Below are 23548 nucleotides of genomic sequence, written 5' to 3'. Positions count from 1 at the left end.
GTAGACGAGAAGAGAGGCTAAAGACGAAGGTACGGTGCTCTGCAGAGCTAAGCACCGCTCCCGGGCCTCTTTCGGCAGAAGGCGCACACCGCAGAGCACTGTGAGCGGCAGAATCGTCTTTGCGCGAAGAAGCAGCTTCTTCGTCTCCGGGAGCCGGAGAGAGCGGCACCTTCGCAAAGGTGATGAAACATGCTCTACAACACTGCGATTGTGTGCGCAGCTTGCCAACTGAGAGAAAACAGTACCTGACCACTCTCCTGCCTTTTCTATTCACTTGAACATTCGATTGCAAGCTGTTTTGGACAACTTTCTTTCTCTTCTTGCAAAACACTCGGCAGACTTCCGTGCAGCTTCTAGAACACGATGGGAGATGTTTTCTGTGCTGGCAAAGTTTCCCCTTGCCAGACAGAGTGGAAAAGCTTTTTGCTAAGATGTAGACGAGAAGAGAGGCTAAAGACGAAGGTACGGTGCTCTGCAGAGCTAAGCACAGCTCCCGGGCGTCTTTCGGCAGAAGGCGCACACTGCAGAGCACTGTGAGCGGCAGAATCGTCTTTGCGCGAAGAAGCAGCTTCTTCGTCTCCGGGAGCCGGAGAGAGCGGCAACTTCGCAAAGGTGATGAAACAAGCTGTACAACACTGCGATTGTGTGCGCAGCTTGCCAAGTGAGAGAAAACAGTACCTGACCACTCTCCTGCCTTTTCTATTCACATGAACATTCGATTGCAAGCTGTTTTGGACAACTTTCTTTCTCTTCTTGCAAAACACTCGGCAGACCTCCGTGCAGCCTCTAGAACACGATGGGAGATGTTTTCTGTGCTGGCATAATTTCTCCTTGCCAGACAGACTGGAAAAGCTTTTTGCTAAGATGTAGACGAGAAGAGAGGCTAAAGACGAAGGTACGGTGCTCTGCAGAGCTAAGCACCGCTCCCGGGCGTCTTTCGGCAGAAGGCGCACACCACAGAGCACTGTGAGCGGCAGAATCGTCTTTGCGCGAAGAAGCAGCTTCTTCGTCTCCGGGAGCCGGAGAGAGCGACAACTTCGCAAAGGTGATGAAACAAGCTGTACAACACTGCGATTGTGTGCGCAGCTTGCCAACTGAGAGAAAACAGTACCTGACCACTCTCCTGCCTTTTCTATTCACATGAACATTCGATTGCAAGCTGTTTTGGACAACTTTCTTTCTCTTCTTGCAAAACACTCGGCAGACCTCCGTGCAGCGTCTAGAAAACGATGGGAGATGTTTTTTGTGCTGGCACAGTTTCTCCTTGCCAGACAGAGTGGAAAAGCTTTTTCCTAAGATGTAGACGAGAAGAGAGACTAAAGACGAAGGTACGGTGGTCTGCAGAGCTAAGCACCGCTCACGGGCGTCTTTCGGCAGAAGGCGCACACCGCAGAGCACTGTGAGCGGCAGAATCGTCTTTGCGCGAAGAAGCAGCTTCTTCGTCTGCGGGAGCCGGACACAGCGGCAACTTCGCAAAGGTGATGAAACAAGCTGTACAACACTGCGATTGTGTGCGCAGCTTGCCAACTGAGAGAAAACAGTACCTGACCACTCTCCTGCCTTTTCTATTCACATGAACATTCGATTGCAAGCTGTTTTGGACAACTTTCTTTCTCTTCTTGCAAAACACTCGGCAGACCTCCGTGCAGCCTCTAGAACACGATGGGAGATGTTTTCTGTGCTGGCACAGTTTCTCCTTGCCAGACAGAGTGGAAAAGCTTTTTGCTAAGATGTAGATGAGAAGAGAGGCTAAAGACGAAGGTACGGTGCTCTGCAGAGCTAAGCACCGCTCCCGGGCCTCTTTCGGCAGAAGCCGCACACCGCAGAGCACTGTGAGCGGCAGAATCGTCTTTGCGCGAAGAAGCAGCTTCTTCGTCTCCGGGAGCCGGAGAGAGCGGCAACTTCGCAAAGGTGATGCAACAAGCTGTACAACACTGCGATTGTGTGCGCAGCTTGCCAACTGAGAGAAAACAGTACCTGACCACTCTCCTGCCTTTTCTATACACATGAACATTCGATTGCAAGCTGTTTTGGACAACTTTCTTTCTCTTCTTGCAAAACACTCGGCAGACCTCCGTGCAGCCTCTAGAACACGATGGGAGATGTTTTCTGTGCTGGCACAGTTTCTCCTTGCCAGACAGAGTGGAAAAGCTTTTTGCTAAGATGTAGACGAGAAGAGAGGCTAAAGACGAAGGTACGGTGCTCTGCACAGCTAGGCACAGCTCCCGGGCCTCTTTCGGCAGAAGGCGCACACCGCAGAGCACTGTGAGCGGCAGAATCGTCTTTGCGCGAAGAAGCAGCTTCTTCGTCTCCGGGAGCCGGAGAGAGCGGCAACTTCGCAAAGGTGATGAAACAAGCTGTACAACACTGCGATTGTGTGCGCAGCTTGCCAAGTGAGAGAAAACAGTACCTGAACACTCTCCTGCCTTTTCTATTCACATGAACATTCGATTGCAAGCTGTTTTGGACAACTTTCTTTCTCTTCTTGCAAAACACTCCGCAGACCTCCGTGCAGCCTCTAGAAGACGATGGGAGATGTTTTCTGTGCTGGCACAGTTTCTCCTTGCCAGACAGAGTGGAAAAGCTTTTTGCTAAGATGTAGACGAGAAGAGAGGCTAACGACGAAGGTACGGTGCTCTGCAGAGCTAAGCACAGCTCCCGGGCCTCTTTCGGCAGAAGGCGCACACCGCAGAGCACTGTGAGCGGCAGAATCGTCTTTGCGCGAAGAAGCAGCTTCTTCGTCTCCGGGAGCCGGAGAGAGCGGCAGCTTCGCAAAGGTGATGAAACAACCTGTACAACACTGCGATTGTGTGCGCAGCTTGCCAACTGAGAGAAAACAGTACCTGACCACTCTCCTGCCTTTTCTATTCACATGAACATTTGATTGCAAGCTGTTTTGGACAACTTTCTTTCTCTTCTTGCAAAACACTCGGCAGACCTCCGTGCAGCTTCTAGAAGACGATGGGAGATGTTTTCTGTGCTGGCACAGTTTCTCCTTGCCAGACAGAGTGGAAAAGCTTTTTGCTAAGATGTAGACGAGAAGAGAGGCTAAAGACGAAGGTACGGTGTTCTGCAGAGCTAAGCACAGCTCCCAGACCTCTTTCGGCAGAAGGCGCACACCGCAGAGCACTGTGAGCGGCAGAATCGTCTTTGCGCGAAGAAGCAGCTTCTTCGTCTCCGGGAGCCGGAGAGAGCGGCAACTTGGCAAAGGTGATGAAACAAGCTGTACAACACTGCGATTGTGTGCGCAGCTTGCCAACTGAGAGAAAACAGTACCTGACCACTCTCCTGCCTTTTCTATACACATGAACATTCGATTGCAAGCTGTTTTGGACAACTTTCTTTCTCTTCTTGCAAAACACTCGGCAGACCTCCGTGCAGCCTCTAGAACACGATGGGAGATGTTTTCTGTGCTGGCACAGTTTCTCCTTGCCAGACAGAGTGGAAAAGCTTTTTGCTAAGATGTAGACGAGAAGAGAGGCTAAAGACGAAGGTACGGTGCTCTGCACAGCTAGGCACAGCTCCCGGGCCTCTTTCGGCAGAAGCCGCACACCGCAGAACACAGTGAGCGGCAGCATCGTCTTTGCGCGAAGAAGCAGCTTCTTCGTCTCCGGGAGCCGGAGAGAGCGGCAACTTCGCAAAGGTGATGAAACAAGCTGTACAACACTGCGATTGTGTGCGCAGCTTGCCAAGTGAGAGAAAACAGTACCTGACCACTCTCCTGCCTTTTCTATTCACATGAACATTCGATTGCAAGCTGTTTTGGACAACTTTCTTTCTCTTCTTGCAAAACACTCGGCAGACCTCCGTGCAGCCTCTAGAAGACGATGGGAGATGTTTTCTGTGCTGGCACAGTTTCTCCTTGCCAGACAGAGTGGAAAAGCTTTTTGCTAAGATGTAGACGAGAAGAGAGGCTAACGACGAAGGTACGGTGCTCTGCAGAGCTAAGCACAGCTCCCGGGCCTCTTTCGGCAGAAGGCGCACACCGCAGAGCACTGTGAGCGGCAGAATCGTCTTTGCGCGAAGAAGCAGCTTCTTCGTCTCCGGGAGCCGGAGAGAGCGGCACCTTCGCAAAGGTGATGAAACAAGCTGTACAACACTGCGATTGTGTGCGCAGCTTGCCAACTGAGAGAAAACAGTACCTGACCACTCTCCTGCCTTTTCTATTCACATGAACATTTGATTGCAAGCTGTTTTGGACAACTTTCTTTTTCTTCTTGCAAAACACTCGGCAGACCTCCGTGCAGCCTCTAGAAGACGATGGGAGATGTTTTCTGTGCTGGCACAGTTTCTCCTTGCCAGACAGAGTGGAAAAGCTTTTTGCTAAGATGTAGACGAGAAGAGAGGCTAACGACGAAGGTACGGTGCTCTGCAGAGCTAAGCACAGCTCCCGGGCCTCTTTCGGCAGAAGGCGCACACCGCAGAGCACTGTGAGCGGCAGAATCGTCTTTGCGCGAAGAAGCAGCTTCTTCGTCTCCGGGAGCCGGAGAGAGCGGCACCTTCGCAAAGGTGATGAAACAAGCTGTACAACACTGCGATTGTGTGCGCAGCTTGCCAACTGAGAGAAAACAGTACCTGACCACTCTCCTGCCTTTTCTATTCACATGAACATTTGATTGCAAGCTGTTTTGGACAACTTTCTTTTTCTTCTTGCAAAACACTCGGCAGACCTCCGTGCAGCCTCTAGAACACGATGGGAGATGTTTTCTGTGCTGGCACAGTTTCTCCTTGCCAGACAGAGTGGAAAAGCTTTTTGCTAAGATGTAGACGAGAAGAGAGGCTAAAGACGAAGGTACGGTGTTCTGCAGAGCTGAGCACAGCTTCCAGACCTCTTTCGGCAGAAGGCGCACACCGCAGAGCACTGTGAGCGGCAGAATCGTCTTTGCGCGAAGAAGCAGTTTCTTCGTCTCTGGGAGCCGGAGAGAGCGGCAACTTCGCAAAGGTGATGAAACAAGCTGTACAACACTGCGATTGTGTGCGCAGCTTGCCAAGTGAGAGAAAACAGTACCTGACCACTCTCCTGCCTTTTCTATTCACATGAACATTCGATTGCAAGCTGTTTTGGACAACTTTCTTTCTCTTCTTGCAAAACACTCGGCAGACCTCCGTGCAGCCTCTAGAACATGATGGGAGATGTTTTTTCTGCTGGCACAGTTTCTCCTTGCCAGACAGAGTGGAAAAGCTTTTTGCTAAGATGTAGACGAGAAGAGAGGCTAACGACGAAGGTACGGTGCTCTGCAGAGCTAAGCACAGCTCCCGGGCCTCTTTCGGCAGAAGACACACACAGCAGAGCACTGTGAGCGGCAGAATCGTCTTTGCGCGAAGAAGCAGCTTCTTCGTCTCCGGGAGCCGGAGAGAGCGGCAACTTGGCAAAGGTGATGAAACAAGCTGTACAACACTGCGATTGTGTGCGCAGCTTGCCAACTGAGAGAAAACAGTACCTGACCACTCTCCTGCCTTTTCTATTCACTTGAACATTCGATTGCAAGCTGTTTTGGACAACTTTCTTTCTCTTCTTGCAAAACACTCGGCAGACCTCCGTGCAGCCTCTAGAACACGATGGGAGATGTTTTCTGTGCTGGCACAGTTTCTCCTTGCCAGACAGAGTGGAAAAGCTTTTTGCTAAGATGTAGACGAGAAGAGAGGCTAAAGACGAAGGTACGGTGCTCTGCAGAGCTAAGCACAGCTCCCGGACCTCTTTCGGCAGAAGGCGCACACCGCAGAGCACTGTGAGCGGCAGAATCGTCTTTGCGCGAAGAAGCAGCTTCTTCACCTCCGGGAGCCGGAGAGAGCGGCAACTTCGCAAAGGTGATGAAACAAGCTGTACAACACTGCGATTGTGTGCGCAGCTTGCCAACTGAGAGAAAACAGTACCTGACCACTCTCCTGCCTTTTCTATTCACATGAACATTCGATTGCAAGCTGTTTTGGACAACTTTCTTTCTCTTCTTGCAAAACACTCGGCAGACCTGCGTGCAGCCTCTAGAAGACGATGGGAGATGTTTTCTGTGCTGGCACAGTTTCTCCTTGCCAGACAGAGTGGAAAAGCTTTTTGCTAAGATATAGACGAGAAGAGAGGCTAAAGACGAAGGTACGGTGCTCTGCAGAGCTAAGCACCGCTCCCGGGCCTCTTTCGGCAGAAGACGCACACCGCAGATCACTGTGAGCGGCAGAATCGTCTTTGCGCGAAGAAGCAGCTTCTTCGTCTCCGGGAGCCGGAGAGAGCGGCACCTTCGCAAAGGTGATGAAACAAGCTGTACAACACTGAGATTGTGTGCGCAGCTTGCCAACTGAGAGAAAACAGTACCTGACCACTCTCCTGCCTTTTCTATTCACATGAACATTTGATTGCAAGCCGTTTTGGACAACTTTCTTTCTCTTCTTGCAAAACACTCGGCAGACCTCCGTGCAGCCTCTAGAACACGATGGGAGATGTTTTCTGTGCTGGCACAGTTTCTCCTTGCCAGACAGAGTGGAAAAGCTTTTTGCTAAGATGTAGACGAGAAGAGAGGCTAAAGACGAAGGTACGGTGCTCTGCAGAGCTGAGCACAGCTCCCAGACCTCTTTCGGCAGAAGGCGCACACCGCAGAGCACTGTGAGCGGCAGAATCGTCTTTGCGCGAAGAAGCAGCTTCTTCGTCTCCGGGAGCCGGAGAGAGCGGCACCTTCGCAAAGGTGATGAAACAAGCTGTACAACACTGCGATTGTGTGCGCAGCTTGCCAACTGAGAGAAAACAGTACCTGACCACTCTCCTGCCTTTTCTATTCACATGAATATTCGATTGGAAGCTGTTTTGGACAACTTTCTTTCTCTTCTTGCAAAACACTCGGCAGACTTCCGTGCAGCTTCTTGAACACGATGGGAGATGTTTTCTGTGCTGGCACAGTTTCTCCTTGCCAGACAGACTGGAAAAGCTTTTTGCTAAGATGTAGACGAGAAGAGAGGCTAAAGACGAAGGTACGGTGCTCTGCAGAGCTAAGCACCGCTCGCGGACCTCTTTCGGCAGAAGGCGCACACTGCAGAGCACTGTGAGCGGCAGAATCGTCTTTGCGCGAAGAAGCAGCTTCTTCACCTCCGGGAGCCGGAGAGAGCGGCAACTTCGCAAAGGTGATGAAACAAGCTGTACAACACTGCGATTGTATGCGCAGCTTGCCAACTGAGAGAAAACAGTACCTGACCACTCTCCTGCCTTTTCTATTCACATGAACATTCGATTGCAAGCTGTTTTGGACAACTTTCTTTCTCTTCTTGCAAAACACTCGGCAGACCTCCGTGCAGCCTCTAGAACACGATGGGAGATGTTTTCTGTGCTGGCACAGTTTCTCCTTGCCAGACAGAGTGGAAAAGCTTTTTGCTAAGATATAGACGAGAAGAGAGGCTAAAGAGGAAGGTACGGTGCTCTGCAGAGCTAAGCACCGCTCCCGGGCGTCTTTCGGCAGAAGACGCACACTGCAGATCACTGTGAGCGGCAGAATCGTCGTTGCGCGAAGAAGCAGCTTCTTCGTCTCCGGGAGCCGGAGAGAGCGGCAACTTGGCAAAGGTGATGAAACAAGCTGTACAACACTGCGATTGTGTGCGCAGCTTGCCAACTGAGAGAAAACAGTACCTGACCACTCTCCTGCCTTTTCTATTCACTTGAAAATTCGATTGCAAGCTGTTTTGGACAACTTTCTTTCTCTTCTTGCAAAACACTCGGCAGACTTCCGTGCAGCTTCTTGAACACGATGGGAGATGTTTTCTGTGCTGGCACAGTTTCTCCTTGCCAGACAGAGTGGAAAAGCTTTTTGCTAAGATGTAGACGAGAAGAGAGGCTAAAGACGAAGGTACGGTGCTCTGCAGAGCTAAGCACCGCTCGCGGACCTCTTTCGGCAGAAGGCGCACACTGCAGAGCACGGTGAGCGGCAGAATCGTCTTTGCGCGAAGAAGCAGCTTCTTCACCTCCGGGAGCCGGAGAGAGCGGCAACTTCGCAAAGGTGATGAAACAAGCTGTACAACACTGCGATTGTGTGCGCAGCTTGCCAACTGAGAGAAAACAGTACCTGACCACTCTCCTGCCTTTTCTATTCACATGAACATTCGATTGCAAGCTGTTTTGGACAACTTTCTTTCTCTTCTTGCAAAACACTCGGCAGACCTCCGTGCAGCCTCTAGAACACGATGGGAGATGTTTTCTGTGCTGGCACAGTTTCTCCTTGCCAGACAGAGTGGAAAAGCTTTTTGCTAAGATATAGACGAGAAGAGAGGCTAAAGACGAAGGTACGGTGCTCTGCAGAGCTAAGCACCGCTCCCGGGCGTCTTTCGGCAGAAGACGCACACTGCAGATCACTGTGAGCGGCAGAATCGTCGTTGCGCGAAGAAGCAGCTTGTTCGTCTCCGGGAGCCGGAGAGAGCGGCAACTTGGCAAAGGTGATGAAACAAGCTGTACAACACTGCGATTGTGTGCGCAGCTTGCCAACTGAGAGAAAACAGTACCTGACCACTCTCCTGCCTTTTCTATTCACATGAACATTCGATTGCAAGCTGTTTTGGACAACTTTCTTTCTCTTCTTGCAAAACACTCGGCAGACCTCCGTGCAGCCTCTAGAACACGATGGGAGATGTTTTCTGTGCTGGCACAGTTTCTCCTTGCCAGACAGAGTGGAAAAGCTTTTTGCTAAGATGTAGACGAGAAGAGAGGCTAAAGACGAAGGTACGGTGCTCTGCAGAGCTAAGCACAGCTCCCGGGCGTCTTTCGGCAGAAGGCGCACACCGCAGAGCACTGTGAGCGGCAGAATCGTCTTTGCGCGAAGAAGCAGCTTCTTCGTCTCCGGGAGCCGGAGAGAGCGGCACCTTCGCAAAGGTGATGAAACAAGCTGTACAACACTGCGATTGTGTGCGCAGCTTGCCAACTGAGAGAAAACAGTACCTGACCACTCTCCTGCCTTTTCTATTCACATGAACATTCGATTGCAAGCTGTTTTGGACAACTTTCTTTCTCTTCTTGCAAAACACTCGGCAGACCTCCGTGAAGCCTCTAGAACACGATGGGAGATGTTTTTTGTGCTGGCACAGTTTCTCCTTGCCAGACAGAGTGGAAAAGCTTTTTGCTAAGATGTAGACGAGAAGAGAGGCTAAAGACGAAGGTACGGTGCTCTGCAGAGATAAGCACAGCTCCCGGACCTCTTTCGGCAGAAGACACACACAGCAGAGCACTGTGAGCGGCAGAATCGTCTTTGCGCGAAGAAGCAGCTTCTTCGTCTCCGGGAGCCGGAGAGAGCGGCAACTTCGCAAAGGTGATGAAACAAGCTGTACAACACTGCGATTGTGTGCGCAGCTTGCCAACTGAGAGAAAACAGTACCTGACCACTCTCCTGCCTTTTCTATTCACTTGAAAATTCGATTGCAAGCTGTTTTGGACAACTTTCTTTCTCTTCTTCCAAAACACTCGGCAGACTTCCGTGCAGCTTCTTGAACACGATGGGAGATGTTTTCTGTGCTGGCACAGTTTCTCCTTGCCAGACAGAGTGGAAAAGCTTTTTGCTAAGATGTAGACGAGAAGAGAGGCTAAAGACGAAGGTACGGTGCTCTGCAGAGCTAAGCACCGCTCGCGGACCTCTTTCGGCAGAAGGCGCACACTGCAGAGCACTGTGAGCGGCAGAATCGTCTTTGCGCGAAGAAGCAGCTTCTTCACCTCCGGGAGCCGGAGAGAGCGGCAACTTCGCAAAGGTGATGAAACAAGCTGTACAACACTGCGATTGTGTGCGCAGCTTGCCAACTGAGAGAAAACAGTACCTGACCACTCTCCTGCCTTTTCTATTCACATGAACATTCGATTGCAAGCTGTTTTGGACAACTTTCTTTCTCTTCTTGCAAAACACTCGGCAGACCTCCGTGCAGCCTCTAGAACACGATGGGAGATGTTTTCTGTGCTGGCACAGTTTCTCCTTGCCAGACAGAGTGGAAAAGCTTTTTGCTAAGATATAGACGAGAAGAGAGGCTAAAGAGGAAGGTACGGTGCTCTGCAGAGCTAAGCACCGCTCCCGGGCGTCTTTCGGCAGAAGACGCACACTGCAGATCACTGTGAGCGGCAGAATCGTCGTTGCGCGAAGAAGCAGCTTCTTCGTCTCCGGGAGCCGGAGAGAGCGGCAACTTGGCAAAGGTGATGAAACAAGCTGTACAACACTGCGATTGTGTGCGCAGCTTGCCAACTGAGAGAAAACAGTACCTGACCACTCTCCTGCCTTTTCTATTCACTTGAAAATTCGATTGCAAGCTGTTTTGGACAACTTTCTTTCTCTTCTTGCAAAACACTCGGCAGACTTCCGTGCAGCTTCTTGAACACGATGGGAGATGTTTTCTGTGCTGGCACAGTTTCTCCTTGCCAGACAGAGTGGAAAAGCTTTTTGCTAAGATGTAGACGAGAAGAGAGGCTAAAGACGAAGGTACGGTGCTCTGCAGAGCTAAGCACCGCTCGCGGACCTCTTTCGGCAGAAGGCGCACACTGCAGAGCACTGTGAGCGGCAGAATCGTCTTTGCGCGAAGAAGCAGCTTCTTCACCTCCGGGAGCCGGAGAGAGCGGCAACTTCGCAAAGGTGATGAAACAAGCTGTACAACACTGCGATTGTGTGCGCAGCTTGCCAACTGAGAGAAAACTGTACCTGACCACTCTCCTGCCTTTTCTATTCACATGAACATTCGATTGCAAGCTGTTTTGGACAACTTTCTTTCTCTTCTTGCAAAACACTCGGCAGACCTCCGTGCAGCCTCTAGAACACGATGGGAGATGTTTTCTGTGCTGGCACAGTTTCTCCTTGCCAGACAGAGTGGAAAAGTTTTTGCTAAGATATAGACGAGAAGAGAGGCTAAAGACGAAGGTACGGTGCTCTGCAGAGCTAAGCACCGCTCCCGGGCGTCTTTCGGCAGAAGACGCACACTGCAGATCACTGTGAGCGGCAGAATCGTCGTTGCGCGAAGAAGCAGCTTGTTCGTCTCCGGGAGCCGGAGAGAGCGGCAACTTGGCAAAGGTGATGAAACAAGCTGTACAACACTGCGATTGTGTGCGCAGCTTGCCAACTGAGAGAAAACAGTACCTGACCACTCTCCTGCCTTTTCTATTCACATGAACATTCGATTGCAAGCTGTTTTGGACAACTTTCTTTCTCTTCTTGCAAAACACTCGGCAGACCTCCGTGCAGCCTCTAGAACACGATGGGAGATGTTTTCTGTGCTGGCACAGTTTCTCCTTGCCAGACAGAGTGGAAAAGCTTTTTGCTAAGATGTAGACGAGAAGAGAGGCTAAAGACGAAGGTACGGTGCTCTGCAGAGCTAAGCACAGCTCCCGGGCGTCTTTCAGCAGAAGGCGCACACCGCAGAGCACTGTGAGCGGCAGAATCGTCTTTGCGCGAAGAAGCAGCTTCTTCGTCTCCGGGAGCCGGAGAGAGCGGCAACTTCGCAAAGGTGATGAAACAAGCTGTACAACACTGCGATTGTGTGCGCAGCTTGCCAAGTGAGAGAAAACAGTACCTGACCACTCTCCTGCCTTTTCTATTCACATGAACATTCGATTGCAAGCTGTTTTGGACAACTTTCTTTCTCTTCTTGCAAAATACTCGGCAGACCTCTGTGCAGCCTCTAGAACACGATGGGAGATGTTTTCTGTGCTGGCACAGTTTCTCCTTGCCAGACAGAGTGGAAAAGCTTTTTGCTAAGATGTAGACGAGAAGAGAGGCTAACGACGAAAGTACGGTGCTCTGCAGAGCTAAGCACAGCTCCCGGGCCTCTTTCGGCAGAAGGCGCACACCGCAGAGCACTGTGAGCGGCAGAATCGTCTTTGCGCGAAGAAGCAGCTTCTTCGTCTCCGGGAGCCGGAGAGAGCGGCACCTTCGCAAAGGTGATGAAACAAGCTGTACAACACTGCGATTGTGTGCGCAGCTTGCCAACTGAGAGAAAACAGTACCTGACCACTCTCCTGCCTTTTCTATTCACATGAACATTTGATTGCAAGCTGTTTTGGACAACTTTCTTTCTCTTCTTGCAAAACACTCGGCAGACCTCCGTGCAGCTTCTAGAACACGATGGGAGATGTTTTCTGTGCTGGCACAGTTTCTCCTTGCCAGACAGAGTGGAAAAGCTTTTTGCTAAGATGTAGACGAGAAGAGAGGCTAAAGACGAAGGTACGGTGCTCTGCAGAGCTGAGCACAGCTCCCAGACCTCTTTCGGCAGAAGGCGCACACCGCAGAGCACTGTGAGCGGCAGAATCGTCTTTGCGCGAAGAAGCAGCTTCTTCGTCTCCGGGAGCCGGAGAGAGCGGCAACTTCGCAAAGGTGATGAAACAAGCTGTACAACACTGCGATTGTGTGCGCAGCTTGCCAACTGAGAGAAAACAGTACCTGACCACTCTCCTGCCTTTTCTATTCACATGAACATTCGATTGCAAGCTGTTTTGGACAACTTTCTTTCTCTTCTTGCGAAACACTCGGCAGACCTCCGTGCAGCCTCTAGAACACGATGGGAGATGTTTTCTGTGCTGGCACAGTTTCTCCTTGCCAGACAGAGTGGAAAAGCTTTTTGCTAAGATGTAGACGAGAAGAGAGGCTAAAGACGAAGGTACGGTGCTCTGCAGAGCTAAGCACAGCTCCCGGGCGTCTTTCGGCAGAAGGCGCACACCGCAGAGCACTGTGAGCGGCAGAATCTTCATTGCGCGAAGAAGCAGCTTCTTCGTCTCCGGGAGCCGGAGAGAGCGGCAACTTCGCAAAGGTGATGAAACAAGCTGTACAACACTGCGATTGTGTGCGCAGCTTGCCAACTGAGAGAAAACAGTACCTGACCACTCTCCTGCCTTTTCTATTCACATGAACATTCGATTGCAAGCTGTTTTGGACAACTTTCTTTCTCTTCTTGCAAAACACTCGGCAGACCTCCGTGCAGCCTCTAGAACACGATGGGAGATGTTTTTTGTGCTGGCACAGTTTCTCCTTGCCAGACAGAGTGGAAAAGCTTTTTGCTAAGATGTAGACGAGAAGAGAGGCTAAAGACGAAGGTACGGTGCTCTGCAGAGCTAAGCACAGCTCCCGGGCCTCTTTCGGCAGAAGGCGCGCACCGCAGAGCACTGTGAGCGGCAGAATCGTCTTTGCGCGAAGAAGCAGCTTCTTCGTCTCCGGGAGCCGGACACAGCGGCAACTTCGCAAAGGTGATGAAACAAGCTGTACAACACTGCGATTGTGTGCGCAGCTTGCCAACTGAGAGAAAACAGTACCTGACCACTCTCCTGCCTTTTCTATTCACATGAACATTCGATTGCAAGCTGTTTTGGACAACTTTCTTTCTCTTCTTGCAAAACACTCGGCAGACCTCTGTGCAGCCTCTAGAACACGATGGGAGATGTTTTTTGTGCTGGCACCGTTTCTCCTTGCCAGACAGAGTGGAAAAGCTTTTTGCTAAGATGTAGACGAGAAGAGAGGCTGAAGACGAAGGTACGGTGCTCTGCAGAGCTAAGCACCGCTCCCGGGCGTCTTTCGGCAGAAGACGCACACCGCAGAGCACTGTGAGCGGCAGAATCGTCTTTGCGCGAAGAAGCAGCTTCTTCGTCTCCGGGAGACGGAGAGAGCGGCAGCTTCGCAAAGGTGATGAAACAAGCTGTACAACACTGCGATTGTGTGCGCAGCTTGCCAACTGAGAGAAAACAGTACCTGACCACTCTCCTGCCTTTTCTATTCACATGAACATTCGATTGCAAGCTGTTTTGGACAACTTTCTTTCTCTTCTTGCAAAACACTCGGCAGACCTCCGTGCAGCCTCTAGAACACGATGGGAGATGTTTTTTGTGCTGGCACAGTTTCTCCTTGCCAGACAGAGTGGAAAAGCTTTTTGCTAAGATATAGACGAGAAGAGAGGCTAAAGACGAAGGTACGGTGCTCTGCAGAGCTAAGCACCGCTCCCGGGCGTCTTTCGGCAGAAGACGCACACTGCAGATCACTGTGAGCGGCAGAATCGTCGTTGCGCGAAGAAGCAGCTTGTTCGTCTCCGGGAGCCGGAGAGAGCGGCAACTTGGCAAAGGTGATGAAACAAGCTGTACAACACTGCGATTGTGTGCGCAGCTTGCCAACTGAGAGAAAACAGTACCTGACCACTCTCCTGCCTTTTCTATTCACATGAACATTCGATTGCAAGCTGTTTTGGACAACTTTCTTTCTCTTCTTGCAAAACACTCGGCAGACCTCCGTGCAGCCTCTAGAACACGATGGGAGATGTTTTCTGTGCTGGCACAGTTTCTCCTTGCCAGACAGAGTGGAAAAGCTTTTTGCTAAGATGTAGACGAGAAGAGAGGCTAAAGACGAAGGTACGGTGCTCTGCAGAGCTAAGCACAGCTCCCGGGCGTCTTTCGGCAGAAGGCGCACACCGCAGAGCACTGTGAGCGGCAGAATCGTCTTTGCGCGAAGAAGCAGCTTCTTCGTCTCCGGGAGCCGGAGAGAGCGGCACCTTCGCAAAGGTGATGAAACAAGCTGTACAACACTGCGATTGTGTGCGCAGCTTGCCAACTGAGAGAAAACAGTACCTGACCACTCTCCTGCCTTTTCTATTCACATGAACATTCGATTGGAAGCTGTTTTGGACAACTTTCTTTCTCTTCTTGCAAAACACTCGGCAGACCTCCGTGAAGCCTCTAGAACACGATGGGAGATGTTTTTTGTGCTGGCACAGTTTCTCCTTGCCAGACAGAGTGGAAAAGCTTTTTGCTAAGATGTAGACGAGAAGAGAGGCTAAAGACGAAGGTACGGTGCTCTGCAGAGATAAGCACAGCTCCCGGACCTCTTTCGGCAGAAGACACACACAGCAGAGCACTGTGAGCGGCAGAATCGTCTTTGCGCGAAGAAGCAGCTTCTTCGTCTCCGGGAGCCGGAGAGAGCGGCAACTTCGCAAAGGTGATGAAACAAGCTGTACAACACTGCGATTGTGTGCGCAGCTTGCCAACTGAGAGAAAACAGTACCTGACCACTCTCCTGCCTTTTCTATTCACTTGAAAATTCGATTGCAAGCTGTTTTGGACAACTTTCTTTCTCTTCTTCCAAAACACTCGGCAGACTTCCGTGCAGCTTCTTGAACACGATGGGAGATGTTTTCTGTGCTGGCACAGTTTCTCCTTGCCAGACAGAGTGGAAAAGCTTTTTGCTAAGATGTAGACGAGAAGAGAGGCTAAAGACGAAGGTACGGTGCTCTGCAGAGCTAAGCACCGCTCGCGGACCTCTTTCGGCAGAAGGCGCACACTGCAGAGCACTGTGAGCGGCAGAATCGTCTTTGCGCGAAGAAGCAGCTTCTTCACCTCCGGGAGCCGGAGAGAGCGGCAACTTCGCAAAGGTGATGAAACAAGCTGTACAACACTGCGATTGTGTGCGCAGCTTGCCAACTGAGAGAAAACAGTACCTGACCACTCTCCTGCCTTTTCTATTCACATGAACATTCGATTGCAAGCTGTTTTGGACAACTTTCTTTCTCTTCTTGCAAAACACTCGGCAGACCTCCGTGCAGCCTCTAGAACACGATGGGAGATGTTTTCTGTGCTGGCACAGTTTCTCCTTGCCAGACAGAGTGGAAAAGCTTTTTGCTAAGATATAGACGAGAAGAGAGGCTAAAGAGGAAGGTACGGTGCTCTGCAGAGCTAAGCACCGCTCCCGGGCGTCTTTCGGCAGAAGACGCACACTGCAGATCACTGTGAGCGGCAGAATCGTCGTTGCGCGAAGAAGCAGCTTCTTCGTCTCCGGGAGCCGGAGAGAGCGGCAACTTGGCAAAGGTGATGAAACAAGCTGTACAACACTGCGATTGTGTGCGCAGCTTGCCAACTGAGAGAAAACAGTACCTGACCACTCTCCTGCCTTTTCTATTCACTTGAAAATTCGATTGCAAGCTGTTTTGGACAACTTTCTTTCTCTTCTTGCAAAACACTCGGCAGACTTCCGTGCAGCTTCTTGAACACGATGGGAGATGTTTTCTGTGCTGGCACAGTTTCTCCTTGCCAGACAGAGTGGAAAAGCTTTTTGCTAAGATGTAGACGAGAAGAGAGGCTAAAGACGAAGGTACGGTGCTCTGCAGACCTAAGCACCGCTCGCGGACCTCTTTCGGCAGAAGGCGCACACTGCAGAGCACTGTGAGCGGCAGAATCGTCTTTGCGCGAAGAAGCAGCTTCTTCACCTCCGGGAGCCGGAGAGAGCGGCAACTTCGCAAAGGTGATGAAACAAGCTGTACAACACTGCGATTGTGTGCGCAGCTTGCCAACTGAGAGAAAACAGTACCTGACCACTCTCCTGCCTTTTCTATTCACATGAACATTCGATTGCAAGCTGTTTTGGACAACTTTCTTTCTCTTCTTGCAAAACACTCGGCAGACCTCCGTGCAGCCTCTAGAACACGATGGGAGATGTTTTCTGTGCTGGCACAGTTTCTCCTTGCCAGACAGAGTGGAAAAGTTTTTGCTAAGATATAGACGAGAAGAGAGGCTAAAGACGAAGGTACGGTGCTCTGCAGAGCTAAGCACCGCTCCCGGGCGTCTTTCGGCAGAAGACGCACACTGCAGATCACTGTGAGCGGCAGAATCGTCGTTGCGCGAAGAAGCAGCTTGTTCGTCTCCGGGAGCCGGAGAGAGCGGCAACTTGGCAAAGGTGATGAAACAAGCTGTACAACACTGCGATTGTGTGCGCAGCTTGCCAACTGAGAGAAAACAGTACCTGACCACTCTCCTGCCTTTTCTATTCACATGAACATTCGATTGCAAGCTGTTTTGGACAACTTTCTTTCTCTTCTTGCAAAACACTCGGCAGACCTCCGTGCAGCCTCTAGAACACGATGGGAGATGTTTTCTGTGCTGGCACAGTTTCTCCTTGCCAGACAGAGTGGAAAAGCTTTTTGCTAAGATGTAGACGAGAAGAGAGGCTAAAGACGAAGGTACGGTGCTCTGCAGAGCTAAGCACAGCTCCCGGGCGTCTTTCAGCAGAAGGCGCACACCGCAGAGCACTGTGAGCGGCAGAATCGTCTTTGCGCGAAGAAGCAGCTTCTTCGTCTCCGGGAGCCGGAGAGAGCGGCAACTTCGCAAAGGTGATGAAACAAGCTGTACAACACTGCGATTGTGTGCGCAGCTTGCCAAGTGAGAGAAAACAGTACCTGACCACTCTCCTGCCTTTTCTATTCACATGAACATTCGATTGCAAGCTGTTTTGGACAACTTTCTTTCTCTTCTTGCAAAATACTCGGCAGACCTCTGTGCAGCCTCTAGAACACGATGGGAGATGTTTTCTGTGCTGGCACAGTTTCTCCTTGCCAGACAGAGTGGAAAAACTTTTTGCTAAGATGTAGACGAGAAGAGAGGCTAACGACGAAAGTACGGTGCTCTGCAGAGCTAAGCACAGCTCCCGGGCCTCTTTCGGCAGAAGGCGCACACCGCAGAGCACTGTGAGCGGCAGAATCGTCTTTGCGCGAAGAAGCAGCTTCTTCGTCTCCGGGAGCCGGAGAGAGCGGCACCTTCGCAAAGGTGATGAAACAAGCTGTACAACACTGCGATTGTGTGCGCAGCTTGCCAACTGAGAGAAAACAGTACCTGACCACTCTCCTGCCTTTTCTATTCACATGAACATTTGATTGCAAGCTGTTTTGGACAACTTTCTTTCTCTTCTTGCAAAACACTCGGCAGACCTCCGTGCAGCTTCTAGAACACGATGGGAGATGTTTTCTGTGCTGGCACAGTTTCTCCTTGCCAGACAGAGTGGAAAAGCTTTTTGCTAAGATGTAGACGAGAAGAGAGGCTAAAGACGAAGGTACGGTGCTCTGCAGAGCTGAGCACAGCTCCCAGACCTCTTTCGGCAGAAGGCGCACACCGCAGAGCACTGTGAGCGGCAGAATCGTCTTTGCGCGAAGAAGCAGCTTCTTCGTCTCCGGGAGCCGGAGAGAGCGGCAACTTCGCAAAGGTGATGAAACAAGCTGTACAACACTGCGATTGTGTGCGCAGCTTGCCAACTGAGAGAAAACAGTACCTGACCACTCTCCTGCCTTTTCTATTCACATGAACATTCGATTGCAAGCTGTTTTGGACAACTTTCTTTCTCTTCTTGCGAAACACTCGGCAGACCTCCGTGCAGCCTCTAGAACACGATGGGAGATGTTTTCTGTGCTGGCACAGTTTCTCCTTGCCAGACAGAGTGGAAAAGCTTTTTGCTAAGATGTAGACGAGAAGAGAGGCTAAAGACGAAGGTACGGTGCTCTGCAGAGCTAAGCACAGCTCCCGGGCGTCTTTCGGCAGAAGGCGCACACCGCAGAGCACTGTGAGCGGCAGAATCTTCATTGCGCGAAGAAGCAGCTTCTTCGTCTCCGGGAGCCGGAGAGAGCGGCAACTTCGCAAAGGTGATGAAACAAGCTGTACAACACTGCGATTGTGTGCGCAGCTTGCCAACTGAGAGAAAACAGTACCTGACCACTCTCCTGCCTTTTCTATTCACATGAACATTCGATTGCAAGCTGTTTTGGACAACTTTCTTTCTCTTCTTGCAAAACACTCGGCAGACCTCCGTGCAGCCTCTAGAACACGATGGGAGATGTTTTTTGTGCTGGCACAGTTTCTCCTTGCCAGACAGAGTGGAAAAGCTTTTTGCTAAGATGTAGACGAGAAGAGAGGCTAAAGACGAAGGTACGGTGCTCTGCAGAGCTAAGCACAGCTCCCGGGCCTCTTTCGGCAGAAGGCGCGCACCGCAGAGCACTGTGAGCGGCAGAATCGTCTTTGCGCGAAGAAGCAGCTTCTTCGTCTCCGGGAGCCGGACACAGCGGCAACTTCGCAAAGGTGATGAAACAAGCTGTACAACACTGCGATTGTGTGCGCAGCTTGCCAACTGAGAGAAAACAGTACCTGACCACTCTCCTGCCTTTTCTATTCACATGAACATTCGATTGCAAGCTGTTTTGGACAACTTTCTTTCTCTTCTTGCAAAACACTCGGCAGACCTCTGTGCAGCCTCTAGAACACGATGGGAGATGTTTTTTGTGCTGGCACCGTTTCTCCTTGCCAGACAGAGTGGAAAAGCTTTTTGCTAAGATGTAGACGAGAAGAGAGGCTGAAGACGAAGGTACGGTGCTCTGCAGAGCTAAGCACCGCTCCCGGGCGTCTTTCGGCAGAAGACGCACACCGCAGAGCACTGTGAGCGGCAGAATCGTCTTTGCGCGAAGAAGCAGCTTCTTCGTCTCCGGGAGACGGAGAGAGCGGCAGCTTCGCAAAGGTGATGAAACAAGCTGTACAACACTGCGATTGTGTGCGCAGCTTGCCAACTGAGAGAAAACAGTACCTGACCACTCTCCTGCCTTTTCTATTCACATGAACATTCGATTGCAAGCTGTTTTGGACAACTTTCTTTCTCTTCTTGCAAAACACTCGGCAGACCTCCGTGCAGCCTCTAGAACACGATGGGAGATGTTTTTTGTGCTGGCACAGTTTCTCCTTGCCAGACAGAGTGGAAAAGCTTTTTCCTAAGATGTAGACGAGAAGAGAGGCTAACGACGAAGGTACGGTGCTCTGCAGAGCTAAGCACAGCTCCCGGGCCTCTTTCGGCAGAAGGCGCACACCGCAGAGCACTGTGAGCGGCAGAATCGTCTTTGCGCGAAGAAGCAGCTTCTTCGTCTCCGGGAGCCGGAGAGAGCGGCAACTTGGCAAAGGTGATGAAACAAGCTGTACAACACTGCGATTGTGTGCGCAGCTTGCCAACTGAGAGAAAACAGTACCTGACCACTCTCCTGCCTTTTCTATTCACATGAACATTCGATTGCAAGCTGTTTTGGACAACTTTCTTTCTCTTCTTGCAAAACACTCGGCAGACCTCCGTGCAGCCTCTAGAACACGATGGGAGATGTTTTTTGTGCTGGCACAGTTTCTCCTTGCCAGACAGAGTGGAAAAGCTTTTTCCTAAGATGTAGACAGGAACAGACACTAAAGACGAAGGTACGGTGCTCTGCAGAGCTAAGCACCGCTCCCGGACCTCTTTCGGCAGAAGGCGCACACCGCAGGGCACTGTGAGCGGCAGTATCGTCTTTGCGCGAAGAAGCAGCTTCTTCGTCTCCGGGAGCCGGAGAGAGCGGCAACTTCGCAAAGGTGATGAAACAAGCTGTACAACACTGCGATTGTGTGCGCAGCTTGCCAACTGAGAGAAAACAGTACCTGACCACTCTCCTGCCTTTTCTATTCTCATGAATATTCGATTGCAAGCTGTTTTGGACAACTTTCTTTCTCTTCTTGCAAAACACTCGGCAGACCTCCGTGCAGCCTCTAGAACACGATGGGAGATGTTTTCTGTGCTGGCACAGTTTCTCCTTGCCAGACAGAGTGGAAGAGCTTTTTCCTAGGATGTAGACGAGAAGAGAGGCTAAAGACGAAGGTACGGTGCTCTACAGAGCTAAGCACCGTTCCCGGGCCTCTTTCGGCAGAAGGCGCACACCGCAGAGCACTGTGAGCGGCAGAATCGTCTTTGCGCGAAGAAGCAGCTTCTTCGTCTCCGGGAGCCGGAGAGAGCGGCACCTTCGCAAAGGTGATGAAACAAGCTGTACAACACTGCGATTGTGTGCGCAGCTTGCCAACTGAGAGAAAACAGTACCTGACCACTCTCCTGCCTTTTCTATTCACATGAACATTCGATTGCAAGCTGTTTTGGACAACTTTCTTTCTCTTCTTGCAAAACACTCGGCAGACCTCTGTGCAGCCTCTAGAACACGATGGGAGATGTTTTTTGTGCTGGCACAGTTTCTCCTTGCCAGACAGAGTGGAAAAGCTTTTTGCTAAGATGTAGACGAGACGAGAGGCTGAAGACGAAGGTACGGTGCTCTGCAGAGCTAAGCACCGCTCCCGGGCCTCTTTCGGCAGAAGACACACACTGCAGAGCACTGTGAGCGGCAGAATCGTCTTTGCGCGAAGAAGCAGCTTCTTCGTCTCCGGGAGCCAGAGAGAGCGGCAACTTCGCAAAGGTGATGAAACAAGCTGTACAACACTGCGATTGTGTGCGCAGCTTGCCAACTGAGAGAAAACAGTACCTGACCACTCTCCTGCCTTTTCTATTCACATGAACATTCGATTGCAAGCTGTTTTGGACAACTTTCTTTCTCTTCTTGCAAAACACTCGGCAGACCTCCGTGCAGCCTCCAGAAGACGATGGGAGATGGTTTTGGTGCTGGCACAGTTTCTCCTTGCCAGACAGAGTGGAAAAGCTTTTTGCTAAAATGTAGACGGGAACAGACGCTAAAGACGAAGGTACGGTGCTCTGCAGAGCTAAGCACCGCTCCCGGGCGTCTTTCGGCAGAAGGCGCACACCGCAGAGCACTGTGAGCGACAGAATTGTCTTTGCGCGAAGAAGCAGCTTCTTCGTCTCCGGGAGCCAGAGAGAGCGGCAACTTCGCAAAGGTGATGAAACAAGCTGTACAACACTGCGATTGTGTGCGCAGCTTGCCAACTGAGAGAAAACAGTACCTGACCACTCTCCTGCCTTTTCTATTCACATGAACATTCGATTGCAAGCTGTTTTGGACAACTTTCTTTCTCTTCTTGCAAAACACTCGGCAGACCTCCGTGCAGCCTCTAGAACACGATGGGAGATGTGTTTGGTGCTGGCACAGTTTCTCCTTGCCAGACAGAGTGGAAAAGCTTTTTGCTAAGATGTAGACGAGAAGAGAGGCTGAAGACGAAGGTACGGTGCTCTGCAGAGCTAAGCACCGCTCCCGGGCCTCTTTCGGCAGAAGACGCACACCGCAGAGCACTGTGAGCGGCAGAATCGTCTTTGCGCGAAGAAGCAGCTTCTTCGTCTCCGGGAGCCGGAGAGAGCGGCAACTTCGCAAAGGTGATGAAACAAGCTGTACAACACTGCGATTGTGTGCGCAGCTTGCCAACTGAGAGAAAACAGTACCTGACCACTCTCCTGCCTTTTCTATTCACATGAACATTAGATTGCAAGCTGTTTTGGACAACTTTTTTTCTCTTCTTGCAAAACACTCGGCAGACCTCCGTGCAGCCTCTAGAACACGATGGGAGATGTTTTTTGTGCTGGCACAGTTTCTCCTTGCCAGACAGAGTGGAAAAGCTTTTTGCTAAGATGTAGACGGGAACAGACGCTAAAGACGAAGGTACGGTGCTCTGCAGAGCTAAGCACCGCTCCCGGGTGTCTTTCGGCAGAAGGCGCACACCGCAGAGCACTGTGAGCGGCAGAATCGTCTTTGCGCGAAGAAGCAGCTTCTTCGTCTCCGGGAGCCGGAGAGAGCGGCAACTTCGCAAAGGTGATGAAACAAGCTGTACAACACTGCGATTGTGTGCGCAGCTTGCCAACTGAGAGAAAACAGTACCTGACCACTCTCCTGCCTTTTCTATACACATGAACATTCGATTGCAAGCTGTTTTGGACAACTTTCTTTCTCTTCTTGCAAAACACTCGGCAGACCTCCGTGCAGCCTCTAGAACACGATGGGAGATGTTTTTTGTGCTGGCACAGTTTCTCCTTGCCAGACAGAGTGGAAAAGCTTTTTGCTAAGATGTAGACGAGAAGAGAGGCTAACGACGAAGGTACGGTGCTCTGCAGAGCTAAGCACAGCTCCCGGGCCTCTTTCGGCAGAAGGCGCACACCGCAGAGCACTGTGAGCGGCAGAATCGTCTTTGCGCGAAGAAGCAGCTTCTTCGTCTCCGGGAGCCGGAGAGAGCGGCACCTTCGCAAAGGTGATGAAACAAGCTGTACAACACTGCGATTGTGTGCGCAGCTTGCCAACTGAGAGAAAACAGTACCTGACCACTCTCCTGCCTTTTCTATTCACATGAACATTCGATTGCAAGCTGTTTTGGACAACTTTCTTTCTCTTCTTGCAAAACACTCGGCAGACCTGCGTGCAGCCTCTAGAACACGATGGGAGATGTTTTTTGTGCTGGCACAGTTTCTCCTTGCCAGACAGAGTGGAAAAGCTTTTTGCTAAGATGTAGACGAGAAGAGAGGCTGAAGACGAAGGTACGGTGCTCTGCAGAGCTAAGCACCGCTCCCGGGCCTCTTTCGGCAGAAGGCGCACACCGCAGAGCACTGTGAGTGGCAGAATCGTCTTTGCGCGAAGAAGCAGCTTCTTCGTCTCCGGGAGCCGGAGAGAGCGGCACCTTCGCAAAGGTGATGAAACAAGCTGTACAACACTGCGATTGTGTGCGCAGCTTGCCAACTGAGAGAAAACAGTACCTGACCACTCTCCTGCCTTTTCTATTCACATGAACATTCGATTGCAAGCTGTTTTGGACAACTTTCTTTCTCTTCTTGCAAAACACTCGGCAGACCTCCGTGCAGCTTCTAGAAGACGATGGGAGATGTTTTTTGTGCTGGCACAGTTTCTCCTTGCCAGACAGAGTGGAAAAGCTTTTTCCTAAGATGTAGACGAGAAGAGAGGCTAACGACGAAGGTACAATGCTCTGCAGAGCTAAGCACAGCTCCCGGGCCTCTTTCGGCAGAAGGCGCACACCGCAGAGCACTGTGAGCGGCAGAATCGTCTTTGCGCGAAGAAGCAGCTTCTTCGTCTCCGGGAGCCGGAGAGAGCGGCA

Source organism: Melozone crissalis, unplaced genomic scaffold, assembly GCF_028551555.1.
Source record: "Melozone crissalis strain CALT ecotype California unplaced genomic scaffold, PUWL_Pcris_2 ptg000076l_1, whole genome shotgun sequence".
Classification (NCBI taxonomy): domain Eukaryota; kingdom Metazoa; phylum Chordata; class Aves; order Passeriformes; family Passerellidae; genus Melozone; species Melozone crissalis.
This window is presented reverse-complemented; position numbering follows the sequence as displayed.